Here is a 9337-nt window from a genome sequence, read left to right on the forward strand (position 1 = left end):
GATTTTTTTTTTTTTTCGCGGTACGCGGGCCTCACTATTGTGGCCTCTCCCGTTGCGAAGCACAGGCTCCGGACGCGCAGACTCAGCGGCCATGGCTCCCGGGCCCAGCCGCTCTGCGGCATGTGGGATCTTCCCGGACCGGGGCACGAACCCGTGTCCCCTGCATCGGCAGGCGGACTCTCAACCACTGCGCCACCAGGGAAGCCCTAGGCTCTTTTAAATTTGGCTTTGCTGGAACTTTTCATAGGGAATCTCAAATTGAACTTTCAAAAGCCCTCTCAAAGCCAGGAAAGCCACACCAAAGACTTGCCATTAGATTCTGCCTGCAATACCTACAGACTTAGGTGAATTCCTCTTTTCTCAAGGTCCAAAATATCTTGAGGTTACTGTACCTGCCAGGAAGGGGCCTTCCTTATTCACCTGGAAAGGCTGCTGGGAACCTAAGAGTTTCCAAATTCTGGAGAGGTCAGGTAGAAAGAAAAGATAAATGCTTCAATTCTGTTTACAAAGGTATAATTTACTAAATTGCTGTAAGTCATAATTAGCTTAAGGGGAAAGGTTCCCTTATCTGGAAAACAAAGATTAAAAGCCAGTAATATTTCAGATGAAAGTCACACAAATTATAACCATATTTATCAGTTCATTCAATCCCACGTAATTAATTTTTGTTCCACTTGAGTCCAGTTTTTCCATCAGTTCTGTTGACCTTGCCTGACGATTGAGGGTGATAGTGACAGTGATAATTTCAAGAAATTTGTAAGGTTTTTGTTAAGGCTTTTATGATTTGCCCAGTGACATGGGTGCCTTTGATCACTGGACATTGTGGAAAGTATATCCCAAGTGGAAAACACAATTTCTAACAGTTTCTTTGTCATTGTGAGGACATTAGCCTTGCAGCAAGAGAAGGCTTTAACCCATCAAACAAAAACGGGGTTTTCCAGGGAACAGGGAGACCCAAGCCACCGTCATGGGTTTCCCATAGCCCTGGCTGTTCAATCTCACAGCTATTGTCTACCCATCTTAATTATCTGATTTAGGAGCAGACTGTTGCCATGTCACAAGCGTCAGGATGGCAGAAGTCTAACAATGGGGGGTTAACTTTTGTAGAAGCAGAAAATTTTTGTATCTACATCGTTACATAATCTTCACAGATTTTGTTGTTGCCTTTGCCTGAAAGTCAGCTGGAGTATTTCCCTAATACTTGGGTTTGTTCCCTTTAGTGTGAGCCTCAATTTTGATGACAAATAGCATTTTATGTCGGGACATATAAGATTTCCAAGAATTTCATATAATTTCTGGAACACCTGTAATATATACTCATATGGACAGAACATAAAAAAGGCTTAACGTTATCTTTTATTTGACCATGCTTCCCATGTTATTTAACATACCAAATAAACCTAATTAGTTTAATATCTCTCTTTGAGATGCTTCAGGACAAAATCGCTTTCTTTTCCCTTAACAAAATGCATTTCCATTCCATATCTTCTTTTACTGAAAACCTTATTTTCCTTGTATACTGAAATATTTCCCTTAGTATTTCTAGTAGCATGAATTACATATATAATTTTTAACCCTTAAAAAACATTAATCTCTAGCAAAAACCAAGAAGCAAAAAATTGTGAACTGTTTCTCATATTAACATTTCCCGATTGGCAAGCTTATGAAAATTTTCTATAATGTCTAGAAACATACATCTTCTTATAGCGTAATTTCTTTTCTCAATGTGGTATAAGATGTGTGTCCAAATAAACCCAGACATCTTTAGTTTTTCTCTAATAAGAAGACAAAGAGGTAAACTTAGATTTGCTTAGCCATTAATGTTTTAGTATTTTATCTTATTTGGAAATTTTCTGTATATTTAATGAATTCCCATAATTTATATTAACTTAGCAAAACTCTCAAGTTTCAAGTTACCAGAATCTGGAGGAACTATTTTTAAGTAAACGTACTATATACAAAACGTAATCATTCTTAAAGAGTTTACCTAAAAACTTTTATCTCAAATATCTCTATTTCCCTACTTATGAAAACATCATCATACCAAGTTAATTTTCTTGTTGACAAGTTTTGGAACAGAGATAACATGAGCTTATTGATTTCTTTTTTAAGATTTTTTGGGGATTTTTTTTGGCTGCGTCGGGTCTTAGTTGCGGCACGCGGGATATTCGTTGAGGCATTCGGGATCTTTTGTTGTGGCGCACCAGCTGTTCGTTGTGATGCGCAGGCTTCTCTCTAGTTGTGGTGTGTGGGTTTTTTCTTCTCTTCTCTAGTGGCGCGCAGGCTCCAAGGGTCATGGGCTCTGTAGTTTGCAGCATATGGGCTCCAGTTGAGGTACGCAAGCTCAGTAGTTGTGGCGCACGGGCTTAGCTACACCGCGGCATGTGGGGTCTTAGTTCCCTGACCAGGGATCAAACCCACGTCCCCTGCATTGGAAGGCGGATTCTTTACCACTGCACCACCAGGGAAGTCCCTTAATTGACTTTCAATAAACCTAGGTATAATAAAAGTATTATACTTAATGTTGATGACTGAAAGATGTGTCTGTATTAACCAAACCAACAACTTAAACTTATTTTCATTTATTAAAGATTAATCCTGGATCATATGATACTTTAAAAATGTGAGGAGTTAGTTTCTTGTTATAGTTAGAAATATTTCATTGGTAAGCACTTACTTCTAAGTCAATTAAATAGAGCTCTTTTTCAAATTAATTTTGATAATATCATTTGGAGGTAGAAACGTGCTATATTTATAATGTACATACAGACATACACACATCCAGATAGACAGACAGAGATCTCATAGTTTTCCTGCTTGAGTTTTTAAAGGTCTCATTTCCCCTTTTCTGCAGTTTTAGGTTCTACTAGTTGAGCCAAGGCTGTGGTCTCAGGCAGTGTGGGCGGTGCTTGCATTTCAAGGACATGATAAGAGTTATACCTTCAAGTTTGCTTGAATACTTTTATTCAAGCATAAAAAGGAGTACTTTTATTGTCTCAGGTCAGAATTTTGAAAAAAAATGTTTTATCAAGCCAGCTTTGGTTTTTGTTTTTTTTTTTCTGCGGTACACAGGCCTCTCACTGTTGTGGCCTCTCCCATTGCGGAGCACAGGCTCCAGACACGCAGGCTCAGCGGCCATGGCTCACGGGCCCAGCCGCTTCGCGGCACGTGGGATCTTCCCGGACCGGGGCACAAACCCGTGTCCCCTGCACTGGCAGGCGGACTCCCAACCACTGCGCCACCAGGGAAGCCTGAGCCAGCTTTCTTTAACTGCACACACAAAACTCAGTTTTAGAATGTCAAAAGAGTCCCATTCTGGCCATTTTAGAGCTAGATCATTTCTACAATTGTAGAAGCCAGCCGGAGTTCCACTGAGTGGCTGGCCTGTCTGGGAGCCGTTAGGCGTTAGAAGCGCAATTTCCTGATTTATTTTAGTTTCATTTTATTATACAGTACAAATCTTTCCAATTTTAAGCCACATTTTAAAAAAAGTCAGCCAACCCAGTTTACCCCAAAGTTCCTTCTAGGCCTTTCCTGCCTGGAAATTTCTTCTAGGTTTCTTACCTGGAAACTCCATCTAGATCCCTTGCCTGGAACTTCCCGCTAGGTTCCTTTCACCTAGGAAATGTACTGGTACCCCCTTAAGAGTCCAGGTCTTAAGGTAACAGCTCAAATAAAAGTCATGGACTGCCACTTCATACAAGAAGATCCAGACATCAGGAAAAACTCACCGAACCAACCAACCTCAAGAGTGCTGTGAAGCTGGGGGGCTGGGGCTGGTCAGGGAACCAAGATCCCACATGCCGCGGGGCAACTAAGCCCGTGCGCCACAACTACTGAGCTTGCAAGCCTCATCTACAGAGCCCACGTGCTGCAACTACAGAGCCCATGCGCCTTGGAGCTCACACGCCATAACTAGAGAGAATCCCGTGCGCCACAACGAAAGATCCCACGTGCCTCAACTAAAACCCAATGCAGCCCTAAATAAATAAATATCAAAGGCTGGGGGGAGAAAAGTAGACTCCAGGTGACCCCACGTGGGTTTTTCTGATATCCTGCCAGCTACGCCAAGCAATGTAGATGGAAATAATCAATAAGCCAATCTCTAATAGGCATAGAACTGAGCCAAAGTGAGGACCAAAGCCCAGGAGACAGGCTCTCAGATAATTCTGTGGCACTGCTCCAGAGAAGCATGGTTTCAGCAGTTTTATATTGCATCGGAACAAAGAACTTCACACAAGTCAGGGATACGTTTCTTCAAGGTTTAAAAAAAAGAACAGAACAGCACATACACAGCAAGTCAGGACGGCACCTGGTGCCTGGAAAAGGAATCTTATCATTGAGGGCAGACCAGCACCGGCGTCCCAGGAAGAGAGGCATTTAATCTTTATTTTTAACGTGGACATTCTTTACTTCTGGTCAAGGCACCCTTTTCTTTAGTGAGTAAAGCAGGTGTACGGTGTGTTTGATAGGCCACAAATAGGCTGTTTTAGCTAGCCGAAAATTCAAGTTAAATCACGAATAAGCCAGAATGCCTTCCCAGAATTCAGCATGATTACATTTCTTCGCTAGCAGACACCTACCTACTGCCGCAGGTGGGTTGTGTAGGATGAGCTCAGGTGGAAGTGAGACTGCTTTGTAAATCCCCTTTAAGGTTGATGTTATGTTGTGCAGCGGGGGTGAGAGGTGAGCAGTTGCTTCCTGAAGTTAACCGTGTGGACTGAGAACTAAATCTTTCAGATAATTTCTCAATTCCGCAGGCACTAGTGAGAGGTCCAGGTTTCAGCGGCGAATAACCTGTATCTGGCCTTTGGTTGAAGTGGGAGGTTCAGAGCGATAGTCCCAGACACAGGTGCACGCTGGGAGCCAGTGAAGCAGAGCCTTTGGCGTGCATTAGAATCGCCCAGAGGGCGTGGGCTTGTGGAGGGGTTCTTTGGCATCCTGAGAACCACAAACCTAGAGCATCTCTGTGGATCATCTGATAACCATTTCAGTCACATTTTATTACATGTTTTCATTTATGAAATATCTTACATAAGATGGCCTAATGCTGATAAGCTAACGTTATGTGAATTTTTACTGAAACCATAGTCAACTACGATTGCCAGGCCCCTCGTAGGTTCATTAAACATAGAACTCTAGTAGGGACAGTTCTCAAAGTTGACACGCACATCAGGAACCTTACAGAGCACTTTGTCAGTGGACCAGTGGAGTTTTGATTGGATTAAATTTGTAAATTTTTTAAAAGAAGAATGGAGATTGGAAGAAGATAATTTCATGTTCGTTAAGCCCAACTGCAAATACTTGGCCTGCCTGGTCTAGTTTCCACCTGCTGAAACTTGGATTAAAAATCTAAAACCCTAAAGATGAAGATGAAATGAAAAGGGAAAAGATGTGAAGATGAAAAGGGGAAAATCACAATGAACTAATGCATTGCTCACGTGATTGTATTGATCTCTTCTTTAATCGTATCCATAGCATTGAGACGTGGAGTTTCTCTGCTTTTATAAGAATGAATCAGAATCCGTGTGCATTTGCATCACCCCAGCATCGAATCCCACCTCTGCTGCTCAGGTGGGACCAGAGACCCGCTGGGATGCAGCCCCTGCCACCCAGCCAACCTCTCTCCTGCCCACACAACGTCCCCAAGCCTGCACTCCACCAGGCATGCTCCCCGTACAGGTGCAGCAGGCTCGTGCGGAGACTGCCCCAAATCACCTGCCCCGTGTGACAAGCAGGGCGGACGCACGGCAGCCATACAGCTACCCTGGAGACCCTGCTGTGCTCCCACCTGGCGCACTGTCTCCCATGCCCACAGTTCACTCGTCCTTCCAGCCCAGGTCGAGCCGTGCCACGCGCTTAGCTGTGTCATCTTAGGCAGGTTACTGAACCTCAGTTTCGTCATTTGCACAGCTGGACAGATTCTCCCTGCTCTTAAAATACTGTTGGACTTAGTTAAGAGCTGTGTGGAAACCCATCCCCAAACCTTGTAAAGAGGCAATCAGTGAAACTGGCTATGGTGTTATCTTTCTCCTCCAGGTGACCAGACCCCTACTCTCTGTTCTTATGAGTCAGTCCTCCAGCTGATTTTTATTTGGGACCAAATGCCCGCTTCTTTTAGTCCAGTAAGTTTAGGAATTTTGTACTCTCTGAAGAGCTGGGGGTGAGGCATAGAGAGTTTATGGGTGAGAGGATGTGGTTCACAGGGTGAGAAAGTGCTCTGGAGGTCCGAGAAATAGGCAGCACTTGGGTTTCATCTGGCCGCTGATTAGCATATAGACTGAACCTGCTTGGTTTTGATGTATTAGGCAGACAGTTTTATTACATATTTATGAATGAGCTTAAACCGTTACATGAAAACTTTCTATTTCGAATTTTAAGGAGAAATTACAATCTCATTAGGCTGTTAGAAGTGAATTGCCAAGGGAGATTGTGAAATCCTATTATTCATTCATCTTTAAAAACAGATATGGGGCTTCCTTGGTGGCGCAGTGGTTGAGAGTCTGCCTGCCGATGCAGGTAGTTATACAGGTATTTTTGTCAAAACTCTTAGAATATGTGCATTTTATTGTGTGTAGATTATACCTCAAAGTTGACTTTTAAGTGGGGGGTTTGAGAGAAGATTCTGGGAAGATGGTGAGTAGGAACCAGCAGGAATCTGTCTCTCCACCTAGACAGCAACTGGCAGAATCTGTCTGATAGAACTGTTTTGGAAAGCCAGAGTCTATTGAAGCCTTGCAACTTCCAGAGAAAGACTTGGATGGGAAGTTGCAGTTAATTTCAGTCAGTTTCAGCTCTTAGCACAGTGGCAGCGACCCACCCCCTCACCTCCAGTCCCCTGACAGGCAACTGTGCATGTGTTCCTGGAGCAACCACAAAAAAACTAGCAACCCACTCAAAAATGGGCAAAAGGGCTCGAATGGGCATTTCTTCAGAGAAGACATACAAATGGCCGGTAAGCATGTGAGAAGGTACTCAACATCACTACTCATTAGGGAAATGCAAATCAAAACTACAATGAGACGCCACCTCACACCCATTAAGATGGCTACCATCAAATAAAACAGAAAACAGGGCTTCCCTGGTGGCGCAGTGATTGAGGGTCCGCCTGCCGATGCAGGGGACACGGGTTCGTGCGCAGGTCCGGGGAGATCCCACATGCCGCGGAGCGGCTGGGCCCGTGAGCCATGGCCGCTGAGCCTGCGCATCTGGAGCCTGTGCTCCGCAACGGGAGAGGCCACAACAGTGAGAGGCCTGCGTACCACAAAAAAGGAAAGAAAGAAAGAAAGAAAAAAAACAGAAAACAACAAGTGTTGGTGAAGATGCGGAGAAATGTGCACTGTTGGTGGGAATGTAAAGTGGTGCAGCCATTGCAGAAAACAGTACAGCGGTTCCTAAAAAAAATTACAAGTAGAATTAGCATAATGGTCCAGCAGTTCTACTTCTGGATACAGACCCAAAAGAATTGAAAGCAGAGTCTCAAAGAGGTCTGTGTACACCCATGTTCATAGCATCATTATTGACAATAACTAAACCATGGAGGCAGTCCAGGTGTCCATCAACAGATGAAAGGATAAGTAAAATGTGATATACAGTGGAATATTATTCAGCCCTAAAAAGGAAGGAAGTTCTAACACATGCTACAACGTGGAAGAACCTTGACATCATGCTAAGTGAAATAAGCCAGTCACCAAAAGACAAATATTGTATGATTTCACTTATGAGAAACTTAGAGTCGTCAAAATCATAAAAGGTGGAGTAGGCAAAATCATAATAAATGGTTCCACGATGAAAGAGAGCTCATTATTTTAGAGTTAACAAATGATAAGGTCGTTCTTATCTAAAGATCGTTGTGCTGTGGAGTGTGCAAGCCAGTAGACAGCTAGTGGGAAGCAGCCGCATAGCACAGGGAGATCAGCTGGGTGCTTTGTGACCACCTAGAGGTGTGGGATAGGGAGGGTGGGAGGGAGACGCAAGAGGGAGGGGATATGGGGATATATGTATATGTATAGCTGACTCACTTTGTTATAAAGCCGAAACTAACACCACTGTAAAGCAATGATACTCCAATAAAGATGTTAATAAAAAGAGTGTACAAGCCAGGGTGCGTACATCATTTATCAGATTTTCAGCTGTTCTTTACCGTTATTCTTTGTCACAGGGGCAATGGCATTGAGCAAAGAAATGCTCAGGCTGTGGTCAGACTGCTGGGTTCGAATCCCAGCTTCTCTAAACCTGTGTGACCTTGTGCAAGTTACTTTATCATCCATGCCTCAGTTTCCTCTCCTGAAAAGTGGAGATAATATCTACCTCACAGGGGTCTATGAGGATTAAGTAAGTTAATACAGGAAGAGTTTAGAATAGTACTGGTACATAGTAGTTACTCAACAAACGTTGACTCATAATTATTTGATAGTAATTCTTGTTAGCATTTACTGTTTACTGTCATCATCATCATTATTGTCAGGGCTTGGTCAGTTGGAGGACCAAGTGCAGGTGGTCTGCCGGGCAGCTCTCTGGCCTTCTCTAGAACCATCAGCAGCAGAAGGTGGCCCATCCCCCAGCTTCGGCAGTCCTCGGCCCATTTACCCCACCCCCTCACGAGCCTGCTTTGGACAGGCTAACTCTGACTTGCCAACACCTTGATTTTGACCAGGCATTGGCCAAGACTTCCGAAAATACCATTTCCTGATGGTGCCAGGCCATGCTATTTCCTGTAGGTCTTCCTACCTTGTGAGAAGGAAAACCAGGGGGAAGAGGTGGGGGGAGAACCCTTATTGACCTCATGATGTGCCAGTGACCGCTAGGACCTTTACAGACATTGTCCAAGGGAATCCTCTGAATTTCGATGAGAAGGTGCCGTGCTTCGTGGATGGAGGAACTGGCGCTCAGTGAGAGGAGGGACGCATTTGCTGTCCCCGAGCTCGTGGGCAGAGACCCCCCTTCTCTAGGCTCCATTCTGGGTGCAGTTTGTCCGGCCCCCATGTGGTTCCTTTCTTCTTCCTTCCGGCTCCTGGCCCCAGGAAGGTCTGACCTCCTCCAGACTAGTCTCTCAGGCCCCACTTCCATCCCAGTACATCCTGGGCATCCCCACTTTGGCTTCACGCTTGGCAGGTTCATCTGCCAGCGACAGGGGCTGCTCTGCTTTTACATTGCAGTGAGCTCCTTCCCCTGTGTTTCTACACGAGCATCACGGCCTGATTCCTTAAGCCCTCCTGATGCCAGGAACCTGGGTAAAGGAGATGTTAACTGATGGCCCATTGGAAGAGCGGCAGGAAGGGCCTTCCAGATGGGGTGGCGGGGGAATAAGGGGGGCGCTGTGTGCACAGAGGTGAGG

The 9337-nt window shown here is 44.6% G+C and overlaps 1 protein-coding gene across 2 annotated transcripts in view; it reads left to right on the top strand.

The window, feature by feature from the left end:
* EML1 (EMAP like 1) overlaps positions 1–9337 on the top strand; it is an 85087-nt gene that overhangs the window by 69967 nt on the left and 5783 nt on the right. The gene's annotated exons all lie outside the window — the stretch shown is intronic.

This window comes from Neophocaena asiaeorientalis, unplaced genomic scaffold (genome assembly GCF_003031525.2).
Source record: "Neophocaena asiaeorientalis asiaeorientalis breed wild unplaced genomic scaffold, Neophocaena_asiaeorientalis_V1.1 scaffold476, whole genome shotgun sequence".
Classification (NCBI taxonomy): domain Eukaryota; kingdom Metazoa; phylum Chordata; class Mammalia; order Artiodactyla; family Phocoenidae; genus Neophocaena; species Neophocaena asiaeorientalis.